Source organism: Diuraphis noxia, unplaced genomic scaffold (genome assembly GCF_037042655.1).
Source record: "Diuraphis noxia isolate RWA-SAM2 unplaced genomic scaffold, SU_Dnox_SAM2 contig0003, whole genome shotgun sequence".
Classification (NCBI taxonomy): Eukaryota; Metazoa; Arthropoda; class Insecta; order Hemiptera; family Aphididae; genus Diuraphis; species Diuraphis noxia.
In genome coordinates this window covers 78,569,733-78,588,699 of record NW_028301713.1, presented here as the reverse complement: position 1 = coordinate 78,588,699, position 18,967 = coordinate 78,569,733, and the positions used below count along the sequence as shown (strand labels likewise).

At 26.3% G+C, this 18,967-nt stretch overlaps 1 protein-coding gene across 2 annotated transcripts in view; it reads left to right on the top strand.

The window, feature by feature from the left end:
• LOC107171053 (cyclic nucleotide-gated channel alpha-3) overlaps nucleotides 1-18,967 on the top strand; it is a 110,439-nt gene that overhangs the window by 49,248 nt on the left and 42,224 nt on the right. The gene's annotated exons all lie outside the window — the stretch shown is intronic.

The window sequence follows — 18,967 nt, the reverse complement described above, 5'->3', positions numbered from 1 at the left end:
TATAAATTAATAATTGCCAATCATAAAAATAACTGAAATGTAAATCGTTTATTTTGAATCCATTATGCTTAAAATAATAAAAGTGCAAACATGATAAAAAAAATTCATTAGGAATTTTAACACAACAATAAATTTAAAAAAATAGTAAAATGTATTAAAGTCATAACTTTAATTTTTAATAAAATTTCTTTAACAAGAAAGGAAATTTCTTATTGAAACCTTTTAAACCACTTATTTATTATTTTTTCTACGCATTCATTCAATATGAAAACTATTTCAATTAATTATAATATTATGTGCATAATTTAATAATCTAATAATCGAATTACAAAATGTTTATTGTATTCTATACTAACACGAATATAATCATACTACTTGTATGATAATTATATGTTTTCCCTGAAAATAATGTTTTTACGACATAGTATACGTGTTTAGTGTTTACGTTAGAATATTATACAGTGTACAATACAAATAACAATTTGTATGATTGTTGCTGGAATGATATATATATATATTACTAAATATGTACTTAAAATACTAGGTATCAGTAGGTATAGTAGCCAGTAGGTATAGTAGGTATCAGTTTTATATTATAAATACAAATATTGCGTACGAATAGAACTATATATTATATGACATATTATTATACTTTAACTTATAATATTTTGTTGAGGATAATTTTGGTATTCATATATAAGATATTTAGTATGTTTGATAAAAGTCAATTACTTTCAACTTTATTAAATTAAAAAATTTATATCCGTGCAAAAATGTATAAATATAATTACTATTTTTAAATCATTATTTATTTTTATAATGGTATTACATTTTTTTTTTTTTTTTTGGGCATTTGAACAATAATTAAAACTCACCATTTCGTGTATTTGCATACAATTAATGAAGATCATTCAATATTATTGTAATAAACTAAAATCAATACATTAAGATTATGTATAAATCCGGTCGTTGTATTAAAAATTAAAACGTATAAATTAAATAAAACAACTCTCTAGTTGGATTTACGTATGATCCATTTCCGTTTTCAGAATGTGTTAATCGAGTTTGGAAAATAAAACCCTGCACTAGGTTACTTTATTAATAGCAATATAACAAGATCTAAACAACGTATAATTTTTAATTCTTACTGTAATATATAGGTATCTAGACTGATTTTTCTTTCCCCTATTTAACTTAACTCGTTAAAACCACTACTCCGAATACTGTGTACATTAAATATTAACCACTGTTATTAACTAACTTTGTTAAATATTTTAAATAAAAATATACGTTCGGGTCGATGTAGAAAGTCTTTATGCTGACTGACAGGTTACTGGTTGTTATAATTTATATACTAAGTATAGGTCATATTATTTCGTAAAAAAAAACCATTTATAAGTTTTATTTTCATTATAAATGTATTATTTTATTTTATTATTGTATTATTTTATTAATTTTATATTTATATTTGTATTATTTAATTAGTTTTATATTTCAAGTAATATTAAAATATTATAACCAAAGGTCAAAATTTAATTTAATTTTTAATTTTCCTAGATGATTTGCTGTTATAATTAGACTACGTCATTTAACAACGTATTTTCTAAAAATCAATGGTTCATAAGATAGTGAAAATACGAGAATAATTATTAAATATATGTTTATAGAATGTTTATGAAATCTCCTAAATTAAATTTTAACACACTAATACAGCATACATTCATTTTTTAATTAAGTGTCTTTTTACTGTTTTACATATACAAAATTTCCATTTACAAATATTAAAATAAAGTGTGAATTCATGTATTTCTGTGAAATAAAATGAACATAATTATTTGTTATAATTACATAACATAATTATCTACTGTTATAAATACTTTTTATTTTTTTCATGATTTTAATCATTTATAAAAAATTCTCCTATTTAACTTTTGAATCAACATAGTTTCAGTATACAATAAGTAGTATAACTTTAATGTAAAATAGCATTTTTTCAATAATATATTTATTTTAATTCTGATGTTTGGAAATTTTAGTGTATCTTACTGTTGTAAAGTAATAAAAACCATGTTTTAATGATTTAGATTTACATAGGTATCATTTAAGAAATGTTATGTAGGTACTCCTGAAACGATAAACGGATAAAAAAATTATTTTTTTAAATATTCGAACATAGAAAGAGTACATTTTAGAATTTAAATTCTCCGTCGGCATAAAGCTAGTATTAATTACGATGTATTGGTACTTATAATAATTGTAACAAATAAAACCATTTACATAATCAAATTTCAGTACTTCTCATAATAATGTGGTTGACTACAGAGTGCAAAAGGTACTCTGATCACATACATGATTTGTTTTTGTATTGAGTATTTGAGTAGATTGAATAAAAAATCCATTGAGCTTGCAGGCTTTTAAAATGGATTGAAAGTTGTTTTTTTACTTATTTGCCGTTGATATTTTAAGCTGATTACCGGACTTTCATAGAATAGATTTAGTAAAATCGTATACTCGTATTGTATTATAGTGTCTTTGTCTCACAGTGACCGATATAGAATTTTGGAATAATCGACTATGTGTATAGTTTCTAAAAAAAATACAACTACACAGCTAAATATAACTCCAGAGTTCTTTTATTGTTATTTATCGGTCGTATTTTCTAGTTTAATTGGAGAATTGTATCCGAACTTGGTATGGGACGACGGAAAAATGTCATGAGATACTGTTCATTTACGATCCCTTTTGCAAACCAATACTTTTTTCTCTCTAAAAACGCTTTTTCAGTACCTATATTTATAATTCAAAATCAAATTTTAAAAAAATTCAATAGGTACATTTGATTTATGTTTTTACTGTGTTACATAGAAGTAACTATAAAACGTTGTCTATCGCTATAATACGGTGTAATGCTGTATCAGTTGCAGTTTAATACCAAATAAGTAGAATACGAGAAGATTTTCATATTAATAAAATTAAACAAGAAATTTAGTTAAACCGAGTAACTACAATTTAACGTGTACAATGTATATATTGTAATAATAATATGTTAATATGAACTGTTGATATGAGACTTCATGATAAAACGAAACGAATCTAAGAAGAAATACGTGTCTAAAAGATGTTTAATTTATATGGTATATAATAACAATAACATATAAATAAAGATAAACTAAATTGTCTTTGAAATTCCAAACAATTATTTTGATAAAACTTTTTATTTTTCAAGAATCAAACATTTTTACATTATTTCAAAATGAATATTTGTAAATTTCCAACAGAGGCTCTATAAACTTCATTGATCAAATTGGCTATAAAATATATATCAGTAAAAAATTTGAAATATCCAATTAGTAAATACGTATATTATAGCATAACATATTAAATCCGATACATTTAAATGCAAACACAAAGAACGTTTGCTTTAATTTTATTTTTAAATCCTATCAGTGGATTTTATTATTAAAACACGGGAAATACACATTATATTAAAAGTGATGGTAACGATTCGCCTGATACATGTGTGTCATTAATAATACTGAATACATTTTAATCCATTTAAACTTTGAGTGAAATAATTTGACTAGTTAAAACAGTATTTTAATAACATTGGTAACTTTTAGGTTAATTTTCTTTTTGAATGAAAAACAAATAATCACAACTTTACATGATTATATTTAAATAGTACCGAACAAAAATATCGTGCAAAAGATACCCAAGATGGCATTCAAGTTACATATTTCGACTAAATCTATATTACTATTATAAAGAGGTAAAGTTTGTGAGTTTGTGAGGTTGTAGGGGATAATCTTTGAATCTACTGAACCGATTTTGAAAATTCTTTTACCAATAAAAAACCATATTATTTGTGAGTGTCGTAGGCTATATATTAACTCGCAAAATGAAAAGACTTTTTCTTGATAGTTGAATTTTCATAGTAAGCAGAAGAAAAAACGATCGGACGAAAACATTTCTTACGAATGCTGCCTTAACGATGAGATATGCATAATTGAGTTCTGGAAAAAATTGAAGAGTTAAATAATATACCTACAAAAGATCACCGACAAAATAAATCTAAATTTAATATTTAAGTTAAAAAAAGTAGTTTTGTATATAAAAATAATAATTTAAATCGTTAATTCATGTTTATTGGTCATATTGTTAACATTTATTAATTCTTATCAAAATAAGTAAACTTATTGTCTCAAATATTTAAAACAAAAGACTTTTCCCTTTAACTGCATATAATTTAGACGAATGGTTAAAGAGATAATACGGCATAGTTATGGAACCACGACTGTGTTGTTATTTTTCATACTATTATTGTCCGTTTGTTCGGTCTAATCTCTAGAACTACAGACACTACAGCCGATTAAAATTTTTTTTACGATCAGAAAGATACACTATCACATGGATCTAAAGACTATATTTTATCTGAATAAGTGGCCCTTGATTTATTGCAAATTTGAGATTTTTTATAAAAATTATAGATATAATAAATATAAATATATTTTTGTTTATTAGAGATTTGTATTGGATATTCGACTTAATATGGATGAATAGGAAATTATAAATTTATTATTAGGGGTACCGATTTTAAAAATTATTCCTCCTTTATTGAGCTAAAAATGTGAGAAAATACTATGATTCTATGATTGAATATAATTTTAGTCCTGTATTTTATATGACTGTGTTAAAAATTTCTAATAGATATTATGATAGGGTAATTTGCCAGGGGAAGTTTTGAACATCAATAGCTATGCTGGTTATACAGTTGGTATTTTTAACGGACAACGAAGTGAATAAGGATCAGCTAGTGCATAATAAAATAATTTATAAAAAAAAGGTAACTATATTATTATTGGACCACCGCGCCAGACCGAAATCTTAAGTAAGCTAAACCTCTACATTATCAAAATAGTTATTAATAATAATTAATAGGTACCTAGGTACTAAACATGTATTATTATTGTGTTATGTGGATATGCATAAATTTATTTCCATATAATTATTTATTTAGCTTTTTTTATAATACATAATACAAATGGCTGTTAAGCAGCTTCCGTCAACTCAACTAAGTAAAAAAAAAAAACTATGCATTTTAAAATGTTTTATTAACAAAATAAACCTATTGATTACATGTCATGATTTTTGCTTTATTTAAAAAAAAATTCAAGTCAGTGATAAAGATCTACCTAAATATTAATAATACCTATATTACCGCTATGAATAGAAATAGAATCTCGTTTACCTACTTTCTTACCTACTTAATGGTATTATATATTATTAGACATTTAGCATCATTTTAATGATCTGTTACGAAGTACACTTGTTACCACCTGATTTAATAAAGATCAGAACTAATTTTGATAAATCCGATATTTCTTAATCATTTTTAATGTGATCTGTTCAATTGTATCTTTTAAGTCCATGTAGCTATGTAATAATACATTATAACACAGCATCAAAGTGATCGAAGTAAGACAAATGCCAATAATTCCAATATACAACATTCTTTATATACACCTGAATAATATCATCAAATATTTTATTTAACTTAAATAAAAGATACATGTCAAAGTACAACTACAATATATATCTTCGTAACTGTTTGCAGTAACAGTAAAAAATATTCGAGGTGGTTGCATAGTTGTTTTTGAGCTAGTAAATGCAGTTTTTGAAGGTTCCTTTTCAATATGCACAAAAGCATGAAATTATTATGAACTATGCTTTTCGTTATTTTTATTTAACAGACAACAGCATTACATTATTATACCTCTACTTTTGAATAATGAATCCATTAGCTGCGGCATAAAATATTGATCTGTACAATTTGTATTAAAAAATGTTTAATATAGTCATGTAGGTGTATAGGAATATTATATAGTTATTCAAACATAAATTTAAGTAGTTAGTTATGAAAAAATCAAAAACAGTGTCATGTTAAAAACATATTTGAGTTAATTATATTTTATTGTTACTAAACAGAAATAGAGTTTTTAAACACAATCAACAATTATCAACAATTAATATAACCAATAATTCACCATTTATACCTATAATACATATTTTTCAATGGGTCATATACTCGTATTAATAATCAAATTTCATGTTTTGAACACATTCACAAAAAAAAATTTTAAAATTCTTTTTATATTTTGGTAAATGTCTGCCTATATGAAACTCTACCTATTATATAAAGCTTATAGCATAAAATATACAAAAATAATAATGAAGAAAAAAAGATAGAAGTGTGATTTTACCTAAAATATAATTAGCTAACAAAAGGCGCAATCTTTTGTATAGAAAATAATGATTTTTGTACTAACAATAATGGACAATCTGGATTAAACTTAATTAGTAATTATGCACTCAGTTAAATGAAATAACACTCGCTATAGTTTCTATATAGTCTCAATATCCAATCATTTTAAATCATATTTTATACTTATCAAAAACAATTGATAATGTCAATATATTTATGGTATAAAAATTGATTTTGAAATATTATAATTAGGGATAGGAATTTTGTGAGTTTTACATATTATTCTTTTAGTCGTGTTCTTTACAGCCTAAATTATAAATCTATTTAGTATGAATTAAATCCAGTTACTTATATTATAAGTTGTTTTATTATATTTTTGTTACCTTAACGAGCTTCTTTATTGTGTACATAATTTTTTGTAAAATTTTCACATTACAGTGCCTAGGTAATTTTTCTTACATATAGAATTTCAACTAACAAAAATCAATGTGTTTATCACTTTTTAAAGTATGTTTAATATTAATAAAGATGTATTTATAGGTGCTTTAAAAATATAATGTTATGATTGAAAATAAGTTATTAGTTATGGTTAGTTATTAATTATTAATACAAATGTATAGTATTGTACAGTTTTTATTTTGAATGAATAATATAATATTGTTCAATACATTTATTTTTAAATGAAATGTGAATTTTTTACTTTTTTATGGTGTAGGGATGTAAGTACTTTGATATTTTTGAGTTTATTTTAATGCATTTTTAATAGATTTTATGTTTTTAAGTATCCTAACTCTAGTTCTAACATTTTTGGAAATCTATCAGACGGTCGTCTCTCCAATGAGTATTATTTATAATTTAAACATAAAAGTAAATACTTCATGATTATTAGATAAAAAAAACCTTGAGTTCAAGTTATTCACGAGTCAGTGACTTACCTACTCTCGAGGAAAAAGCGCCATTTCAAACCTAGTAATAAGAAACAGAATTTTTACAGTATTATTTTAAATTAATTTATGGACATTTTGACGTAATACCATATAATTTTACAAAGTTGAAATGAAATTATCCATAATTTAAAATTGAGTATTTTGAACTATTGATTTTATATGACCATAACATAAAAATTGTGTGAATTATATAGTTTGTATGTTCATGATTTAAAATATGTTGGATTATAATTAAATTAGTCAGGTATTTTTAAGTTACCTATAATAATATGATATAATAATAGCTGAATATATATACAGATATATGATTATTCGGAAAATAGTGAATGTGATTCTATATAGGTTGTCTTAAAAACAAATTATCCTAATAATATTGTTTTTGTTTACTCTTAAAATGTCAGCAAACTGTTATTAAATGTAGCGAGTACGAAATATTTAACAAAAATAATTTCAATTTAGTTAAATTATGTTAAACTAAAAAAACGTTAAACAATCAACTCTCTTTTGAATGGTTGAGAAGAATAAAATTATAAGCACTAACATGACAAAAAATGATTGTCCAAACTAAACAAATATGTACTTTTTTATTTTACCAAAGCTTGTAAATTTTATAAAAACAAAATAAACTCAACACAATGAGATAACGTATTTAATTTAAAATGTCAAATTTTCTCCGTACAATAATTGAATAATTTAAATGCATATAATTTTCGTATAATTTGTATGGTTTTACAAATAAAAATAATATGTGTATTACAAGTACAACTATGTATACATTTCAAAAGTTATTTTATTTGCATAATTTTTTATTTACTATAAGCATAAAATACAATACATTTCGAAAATAATTCGATCAATACAATAAAAAACATGATATTCGAATATTAATGCAATTTAAAATCGACGTAGGTAATTGTATTATATTCAGTTATTTTGTTTTTATAAAATTACATTTTAATACTTAACTATTAATAACAATATACTTTTTTAATTGAGTAAATGGTTCGGATCACTTAATATAATATTATATCTAAGTATTTCTATCTTCCTTTTGTATGTATTTTTTTGAACTAGCTCCTTATATTTTGATTAGTCTAATAGTTAACATTCGTGCTACTTTAAAATATGTATTTTAACCTATATTGTTGTAATAGTTAAGGTACGACATGAATATATATATTATATAATATACATCTATAATAGGTAGATAATAAATTAATCATTAAAATTCGTCTATTTTAGAAATAACATTCTATGTAATAATTATACATTTTAAATTAAAAATAATAATAAGCAAATCAGCTATACTGTATAATAATATTATTAAAAATAACATAGTACCTAAATAATAGAAAAACAGGTCTATAAATTATTTATAATAAACTTTTGCATTGTATTATAATGTTAAGTGTTACTTGAGAAATTATGAAAACAAATTCGATCAATATATCGATTTTTATATTTCAAAAATAAGAGGAAGATGTAGTTAAAAATATAAAACGAGCTTGAAGTTAAAGTTATTACTATGGGACATTTTGAGTTCATGATTGTTAATTAACCTAATGACATTTTAGGTTTTGAATAATTTTGAAGTGAAATATTAAAAACATACTCCGGATATTATATTATGTCAGTACCTATGCGAGTTATAAAATATTGATTGAAATACTAGGATATTTCACATTTACAAAGCTTAGTCCTGACTTAAATTTGAATTAAATAAGACCAAAAAAAATCATAGAAATAACTTAAATAAATATTTTAATTTTATTTCTTTAAAGAAATAAATTTGTTTTAAATAATTTCATAATTTTACTAATTTTTTTAATTGACTTTTTAATATGTGAACCACAAGTAAGTCTTTTATCGAAAATAATTCTAGCTATTTGAGTTTATAGGCTACTAGGATTGAATGAATTCTAGAAATAAAAGGAGGATATGAATTTTTTTTAGTGTGAATGTTACTGTGAATGGCCTATGTCAAAATTTATTTTTATTCGCCATTTGAAACATATATTTTTATAAAAATAACTTCATTGGTACGTATTATACATGCAGTATTGCAGTCAGAATCTTAAGCATATATTATTACAATTTACACAATATTAATGGCAAAGATAAATCACATTTTACCCTTGTTGTTTGGAATTACATATAAGTATACGAGTACAGCTGATAGTTTGAAATCCACTCAACTTCACAAAATTATACTTATTAAATTAATTCATGAATCGTAAAATGATCAAATTAGCACATAACATATTCAAACAAATATTATTTTTTCTATTCATTGGCCTACATTTTATAACTTTGTTGTGCAATTTTTAATTGACCTATATTTTTAAAATTTGAAGTTCCAAGTATACGAACATTTGTTTTTTGTTGTAAATAAATAAATAATAATATATTGTTTCCTGCTTTTTCTTACTTTTAATTATATTAACTAAAAATAAATATAACAATAAAGGTAGCTTTATTGTTTTCAGCGTAATAACTATAACAAAAGCAACCAATCAGAAAGCTACTTTTATTTCATTACGTAATAATAATATAGGTTTGCGCATAGCGCATACGTCAGTTAATCTATCTAACTCAATAATGGTATGTATTTAGAACCATTGTTAAGACTATATACAATTAATTTAATACTTAACCGTATATCGTTTCGTTCAAAAATTATCTTCTAGTCATTCGCCTTTGATAGTCAATAATCCACGATTTCTGAAGCATTCACACAACAATTGTGGAATTTCCTATAGTCGGTATTCTCAATGGAGTTATATACCAACATCTTAGTTGTGTAGAGGTAAATCCAATATTAATATACTTATTATCAAATAACAATTGGGTTATGCACTATGCATTCAATTTATATTATCGTCTATAAACATTAATTATGTCCACTAAAATTAATATTATCATCGTTAAATATTGGCACCTATCTACTTCCTATTATTATATGAATATCTAATATCAATGACTTATTATAAATTATGAAATAAATTACAACAAAGTCGGTATTAAGTGTCAAAAAACTTACACAAATTATCAGCACATTATTTTAAACCATTAATCCGATAATTTTACTCAAATTATTAATATTATATAGGTAATATATATTTTTAAGTACTTTTTAATAAATCGTGAATTAATAATTATAATACAGGTAATAATAATTTTATATTTTACATATAATATGTAAGGATCTCAAAATTAAGTCATAAACGTATTTATTTCAAATCTGTTTTATAATACATTTTTTCAAAATAAGTTATAATATTAAAATTTAAAATAAATATGATTTATTATCACTGTTTAGTAATTACGTTGAATCTATTCGTTATTTTAACACCTATTTTATAAAGATTGAGATGTTATAATTCATACTTCAGGTAATAGTAAAATAAATCGTAATTAATAGAACATACCTGCCTGTTTCCATTCTATTCAATTTAAGCCAACACATGTTAATAAACATAATTTACTATCTACCTATTATTATATTATCACAATATTCTGATAAGTTTCAAAACTTTGATCTTAAGTTTTAAAATTATTTCAGTTAATTCTATCATATATTATTGATGGTAAGATATAATCTGGTATAATGTTTTAATATTACAAGTATTTAATATTTCAATTTACTAAAAACAATCTAATAAAACATTTTTGGAAGCATGTCCATAATTCTAGACAATGCATTCAAATCCATTCATTGACATCCACATGGCCAAATATTTGGCAAAAATTATCCATTTTAGGACACTAGTATTTTCATTACACGAGCAGGACCAGGATTGGCGACGGTAATTTTGTATTCTGTCCATTTTGGCAACCTTCCAGTTAATAATAATCAATAGGTTTTTGAACAAAAAACTGTAGTTTCAAATAGAAAATATCGTATAATAAAGTAAATAAAATATAGTTAGATTAAAATGTTATGTCATTCTTATATTTTAACATATCAAATGAACAATGTTAGACTAAAATTGAGTGAATCGAATAATATTCGATGAATATCATTACATTTAAAATACAAGTAATACTACTATATAATATTATCATAACACTGATGAACGTTAAAAAATTGTATACGTTGTATGGACATAAATATATTTTTTTTCGTACATAAATCAATCGACTATTACCTATGGTGTTTTTATATAAATTATAAACTTATCATTTATATTACCTTTATTTTGTAATCATTTTAATAGTTTAATAGTTTTAATAGTTTAACCAGTGGCGTACATGAACGGCCTAAGAGGGCTGAAACCCTCCTCCTCCCATTGAAATTACAGCAATTGCTTATACATTTATTTTTACATTGAAAGCATTGCCCTATTCCTCATTACCATATTGCCACATCAACGACTGACTGACAAGTAGGACAGGCGAATTATTAAATAATATATAGGTAGTAGCATCTAGGTATAAATCACTTGATATAATAGCTTCTCTCTAGTATAATTCTTCACAAAAATTATTTCTTTATAGGTACGCCACTGAATTAAGCAACACTATTTTACTTGTTATAAATTACCACACTAAATATTTGTTTTCATATACTTGACGGCAAACAGAAATAAAAACTGAAAATATTGCTTAACCTTTTGCTGTTTTGTCGGAATTCAATATAGTAAGAATAAAACAACAGTAATATTGTCAATAATATGGTCAACATCACGTATTTGCTGAACGAATGTAATGCTTATTAAAGCGTTCAGTGTTTAAGACAAAATAAACTCACGTGAAAAAGTATATAGATTTTAATTAAATGCTTTATTATTAAAACGTTTCTTTTATCCGTTCAGTTAAATAAAGGAGTATTTCGAGTATACAGTTATTTTTACGTTTACACGGATATACCAAGAAATTCTAGTAGATTCCTACCTATATCTTACTCAAAATTATAAACGCTTGAAACTGTGAAACTCTATACTTATTTAGTATACTATCACATTACAAATCAATATATGTGTTCAAATCGGAGCTTTTATTCCTTAAAAATGTGGTTATTCAAATTTGGAATTTCGGAATTTTTAAATACACTTAAAAACAATTTTTCAAATTCCTTAGATATCTGTACTACGTACTTAAAAGTGTCCTGTGACGGATACCTACTATACATATATCCCTTATCAATTATTTAGTGAAATTTTTTTTGAAAATTAAAACGAAACAGAATCAAAATTCGACTGAGTAGTCTTTTTTGTAATTAAAGTTTGTGTTTCTATCTACTAAGGATAATAGTTATCAAAAATTACTTACAGTGGGTATACCTAGTACTTAAAATTAATTAACTACACTTCAGAAATTCAATGTTTATACTCCAAAAATATTCTTCTTTTGAATATGAAACCAAAATGTATTTTGTCATTAAAAAAAAAAAACTCATAAATTTATAATGAAACATTTTTTTAATGGCATCATAGTATGCAAATTTTTAATAACGCAAATTATTTTCAATATCTTTGAATACTTTGAAATATCTATGAAAAATCTATTAAGAGTAATTATAGTATATTTTAAATTTTAATACGCGGTGTCTAGAACATATTACTACATATAGTACAATGGTTATCATACGAGCTACCCACCAATATATTTTACAAGTGAGTTATGTACTTATGTGTCACTTAAAAATAAGCCAGCTCACATAAGGCACTTTTCCGAGCCTAAATCTTTCAAAGAAAGGTCACAAACACAGCCATATTTATGGGTTTTTTGATCGCCACAAAAACACTGAACATTTCACGTTTAGTCGACCAATATTATAGTTTTAAATATCGTTGCCCATACAATGTATAGTCTGTTGGTTGTGAGCACTTAAACTCGTACATCCGCATGAATGACAGATCGTTATTCACAGAGCGCTTGTGAAACCGTCAGTGGCAGGAAAGCTTCTAGATTGATCGACAATGGTTGGGACTTGGGAGTACTTATCAGTTGTCGGTTAGTTGTGTTGGTGTCACCTTCAAAACCTTCCAAGTGGATGGTACATTAAACGATGAACTTGGTCAAGATAGATAGGAACATGGCTATTCATCGTTCTATATCTGTAGGCCAACGACCGTTGATCATTGCTTTAAACAGTAACCAGTCTGTAAGTCATCGCTAACAATATCTGGTTATTTTGAACTCGCAGTGACCGTTTTTAAGACTTAAGCTGAGCGCTTAAATGCGCATTGATCGTATATTTTAGTAGGTATCAAAAATCATCACTAATCTTTGATCCGTTTGCTAAACGCTGCTTCAGAGTTTATTTCATAGCAGCTTTTTTTAAGCAGCGTATCGACAAGTGAAGAAGACAAATTGTCTGTTTTTTTTTTTGTGATAGTATGAATGAACAAATTTCATACGCACGCTTTCTTTTTTGTCGACTTTGTTTTGATTTTTGAATAATTTTAGAAAATATTTTAGTCACTTTACTTTTCTTCAGTATACAACTCTCCATGGTATAATATACTTATATTTACTCGAGATGATTCTCTTCATTTCAACTAAAAACGACGAAGATTGTATTCCAGAAGTTAAAAATAGGTACAAGAATACAATAATGTTTACCATAGTTGTTTTTTTTATTCCCTTTTTTGATTGCAAATGTTTTTTTTTTTTTTTTTAATTGAAAGAGAACTTTCGGTAAATTGTACGCATAAATTGTGACCGTCGCGTCTTGTTGTTAACTATGAATGGCGTATCAGATAGGATCGTAAATGGTGGAAGAGTGGGTGAAATTGAATAAACAACTATATCAAAAGTACTAGTCGTCTGTAAAACGGGACAGCAATGGGGTTAAGTTATCTCAAAGATTAAAATCGTTGGGAAAACGCTAGGCACATTTACGACAGTCACAGTAAATGGAATAGTGGCTGTTGAGAAAAAGAGTAACATGAGAAATCGTATTCACTACAGCTGCAGTGTTACAATTATACATACATCTGCAGTACTTCATATACAATTTAATATGATAAAATAGATTCATAGGCAGTAGGCACCATACCAAAGACAAAGATTCTTCTTCTATTCAATTATATCAAAAGATGTCGGGAGGCTATACAGTTTGCTATAGAGTTTGTATGTATATAGGAAAATTTAACATGCCCAAACGAAACTATTGCAAAATATAGGGTGATTCACCAAGCATGCTCACCCCCCATTTTTTAGTTTAATAATGAATTTATTCAAATTCTAATTTTTTGAATTTTCAAATGTACTCAAATAACATATTTTCCAATTCTTGAAATTCTTTATACTAATTTGAGAAGTGTCCTGTGACAATACAAGCGTCTGATTTTCAAATAAAAAACCCCCACCCCCTTTTTACTGCAAATTATTTAGTAGATTATTTTTTTTTAATGTACCCAATTCAAAATTTGATTGAATAGTTTCTTAATTATTAAAATCTTTGTACTAATGTACTAAAGATAATTATCCTTAAAAATCGTTTTACAAAAATATAAAAATCAGTATGCTTGGTGAATCACCCTGTATATAAATATGGGATATAACCTATTCCAATACTCAATATATTATGCAATGCTTACTATTTATTTTATTGCGTGAATTACTATAATTTTGACTTTATTCGTGCCTATACCATAGATGTCGTATTTTTCATTAATTTTTTTTTTTTATTTATGAGCGTTATTTCGTTTAATATTGTTATGACCTACACAACATTTTAACCAATGCGGGTTATAACAGACACTTTATTATTCTCTCGTTGTCGCGTTGTAGTTTTGGTCTTACAGTACAATATATATAGTCACAAAACACGTCATTATTATTATTACATAATTATGACACGTCTTTGATCTGATTATATGTAGGCGGGAGAGGCGTGCTCTTTGGCGACTCGCGTAAAACACGACAGATTGTAATTATTACATAAGACGTGTGCAGTCAGTCCGGCAATAGTTTATCGGAAGATGGGGGGGAAAATAAGTTTTGGGGAGGAAAAGAACGTCTGGTGCTGTTGTTACGTGGTGAACACAGTGTGTGTGCCAGTGTGTCTGTGTGACACTATAATATAGGCTGAACGTTGAGGTGTGTGTATGCGTATATGTGTAAGCCGAAAGATAGGGCACGTTAACCCCGGCGGCGTGGGCGCGTATTGATCCGCGGGGTATTCGACCCGCTGCCGCCACCGCCTTCGCCACCGCCTCCAACGCCATCGTGCAAAGGTCGACAAACAAGCTCACGATAGCGTCGGCCGTACGTAAATGGTCTCGAGGTCCGACCTGCCGAGGACGTAATATTATAACAATATTACTGTGGCCGGTCCTCGTGTTGTCCGCTAAGAGGCTGCAGACGGCAAGAGACGTGTGCCAATTATTTCGAAAACGAAAATCGTGAATTCGCGCACGTGGACCGATCGGCAAAGTCGGGTGTTGGTCGCTCGGTGCAGCCCGTACGTACGAGGTTCCGCGGGGAGACAACACGAAGCGATCGGTGACATTAGTATAGTTGTTCTACTGCAAACTGCGATTCGGAACTAATAATATGTGAATACCTATACTTATCGTTTTTAGGTAGGTCCTCAGAGCCGATTGAATCTGATTAGGTATATATTATCATGCAAAACGGTAAACGCGTGGTCGTCTGTGCGTGCACTGAAATCTGGCAACGATATGATGTTGTTATATAACAATAAATATTGTATTAAAATTATTGCGCCCGAAGCTTATAAGCGCATATAGGGTATCCTTCTACTAGATAGCACCTCGTCATCCGGTAGAATATTATGGCATAGTATTATTTGTGTACATATGTCGTTTCGTATGAAAACCGTTTGAATTCCTACGAAGTTGTAAACGTTCGCCTTTTTTCTATATTATTGTATTAATACGCCCGCCGACGCAATAAGGCAAAGTTAATTAGTTGTTCGTCATGCGCAACACGCCGACACCGCTGTCGATACAATACCATAATATATGATCATCATAAAGCATAATACATATACTATATTATGCACATTGCACACGAATCCAAAAGTCTTTTAGATTAAAATCCTATCTCTTTCCACCCTTCCCCCCTTAACAAATTTTATGAATAATATACTAAGTTTATGCGTTGTATAAATTATTATTATTCGTTTCCGGAATGAACGTTTTTCAGGGGGATGACGAGTGACTCAATAGTGAAGTAATATACCAACTCGGCTTTTCATCATTTTTTTTTTTTTTTTTTATCCCCTGTCGCTTTTCAAAATACTGATCCGTCAACAATATACAATATTGTATGATCAATAAAACTTATCGGTGGATACTTCAAAATTTAAACTCGTGTACGAAGATTCTTGATATTTATATTCATGTCATTGCAGTTAAATTTAAAAATAAAAGACTATTTTATTCTCAACCCACATTTTATGTTAAATACTGTACTCTGAATACGCGTTTTATATAAAATCTGTTTATTAACCTTTTAAATGCCACTTTACAGACGTATACCTTTCTCAAACATGTTTATTGTTTATACATATATACCACATTTTCTGACCCCTCGATCTAATAATTGTCCATCCAGTTTACACTTTGGAAATTTTAGGTGCCTCCAAAATTGTTTTGTTTCAAATCTGTTTGCTAAATTTGCTTAATATTACAACAATAGAACATTGCATAACTATCTAACATCGTGCAATACAGTGCACCAAAAACAGTATTTCAAAATATAGTTGAGTAAATGTATTTGAGCAAAAGTTTTGTAAAATACTTGTGTAAATATTCAAATACATATTTAAATATTTAAATAAAAAGCATTTGAACAAAATATTTTAAATAGTTTATAATATGACAATATTATTATAAGTATATAATATCACTATTTCTGCAAATTATGATTCCACCTGGGACATAAATACATAACAAAATCTTAGCTCTATGTGATGAGTGATGAATTGATGCATGTACAATGTACGTGTCATATAATAATAAAAATGCGCAATAACTGTGCGAACTATGTACAATAATATTATAAAAGTGTCGAGTACACAACCAAAATTCCCAACATTTGTTAATATTTTATTGAAAATTATTTATTTAGAACTAGAGTTGTTGAAAAAATAAAATATCACTATTATATTAATTGATAATTATTACAATATTGAAGACATGTTTGATTTTACAATAGTATGTTTTTAGTTATTACATAATAAAGACAAAAACATAATATGTAAAAACCTACCCGATCATAGCGGAGTTTCAAAGGAAAAATTGTATTTTAATATTTACCTTAAGTATTGTCCAAAAAGAAAACCTATTAAATATTTAGACGAGTGGTATTGTTGCATTCCAATTATTATTATCACGATTATATTTGCCTTAAACATGAAACACTCATAATCAGTGTAACATAAATATAAATACTTAGAATGACTTAACTGTTATTTTCGCGATAATATTTTATACAATGAAACATAGTTCCATCGTCGAATTAATAAAAAAAAAAACTACGAGTATTTGGTCCGTTTGGCGCTGGTAAAGGATAAATTTATTTATTTTAGATCGGAACCAATTAATTAAATAATATTATAAATCTAATTCGTGATAACATTATTATATAATAAAATATTATATTTTATCAATTTAACAGAAGAAATAAAATTGAACTATAGAGCATAATGCGAGATTAATTTGTGCAATCATAATGTTTTTGAACATGAAAAAAAATATGCTTCCTACGTTGTAAAAAATTGTAACGTATATATTTAATTTAATAACAATATTAATTTTATATCTGTCATTAGTCATTACTTATTATTACTTATTTTGGATTTCAAAAGAAACTCATAACGATCCAAATCGACATACATATACCTATTACGGACATACAATTATTAAATTATATATTTCGTAACAATAATAATATTTTGGATTTTTATCACAAATTAGACGGTACAAAACCGAAAATTTCAACATTATACATCATAAATTGATGGAATATTGGCGAAAATTCTGGTCTAACCTACCCCTCTCTAACAAACTGAGAAACGTAAAAATATCTATTAAAAAATTAAAATATCCTCCCAACACCAAACGAAGAGATGAAGTAAATATTACTCGAGCTAAAATAGGCCACTCACATTTAACTCATGCTTATCTCATAAGAAAAAAACCAACCCCAGTACGCGACACGTGCAATGAGACACTAACACTAGAACATATCATCATAAATTGCACCAAATACACGGAAGCCCGCAAGATCCTCAAAAACCCCACCTCACTCCATCAAGCACTCAATGAAGACAATACGAACACAATCAAGGTGTTCTTCCATAGTATAAACATAAGTCATAAATTGTAAACACATGTAAATACTTGTAATAATTATAATGTTCACTTAAACGTATTTATATTAATTTAATGCAATCTAAAGACCTTTTATATCGAAAACCTTACTAAATTAATAAAAAAAAAAAAAAAAAAAAATAAACATACAATTATTCAGCCAATAATCAAATGAAATATATCTATCATTACCTAGTTAAATTTTTTACAAAATATATCACAAACAAGTGGTTAACAATTGTCGTCAATTAACAAACATTGTTTTATTTTGTTTAACCCTCATTTGTTGAAACAACACATGTTCTCAATATTTCAATTAATGGGTATTCTATAATTTATTCTCGATTATAACTTTTAACTCTAAAAACCAATCCAGGTATCATTTTTGAAATAAGTTCCTCTACAATACTAGATTTCACACGTTGATATTTTAATAATACCTATTTTAGCAACGTAATTCGTTTATA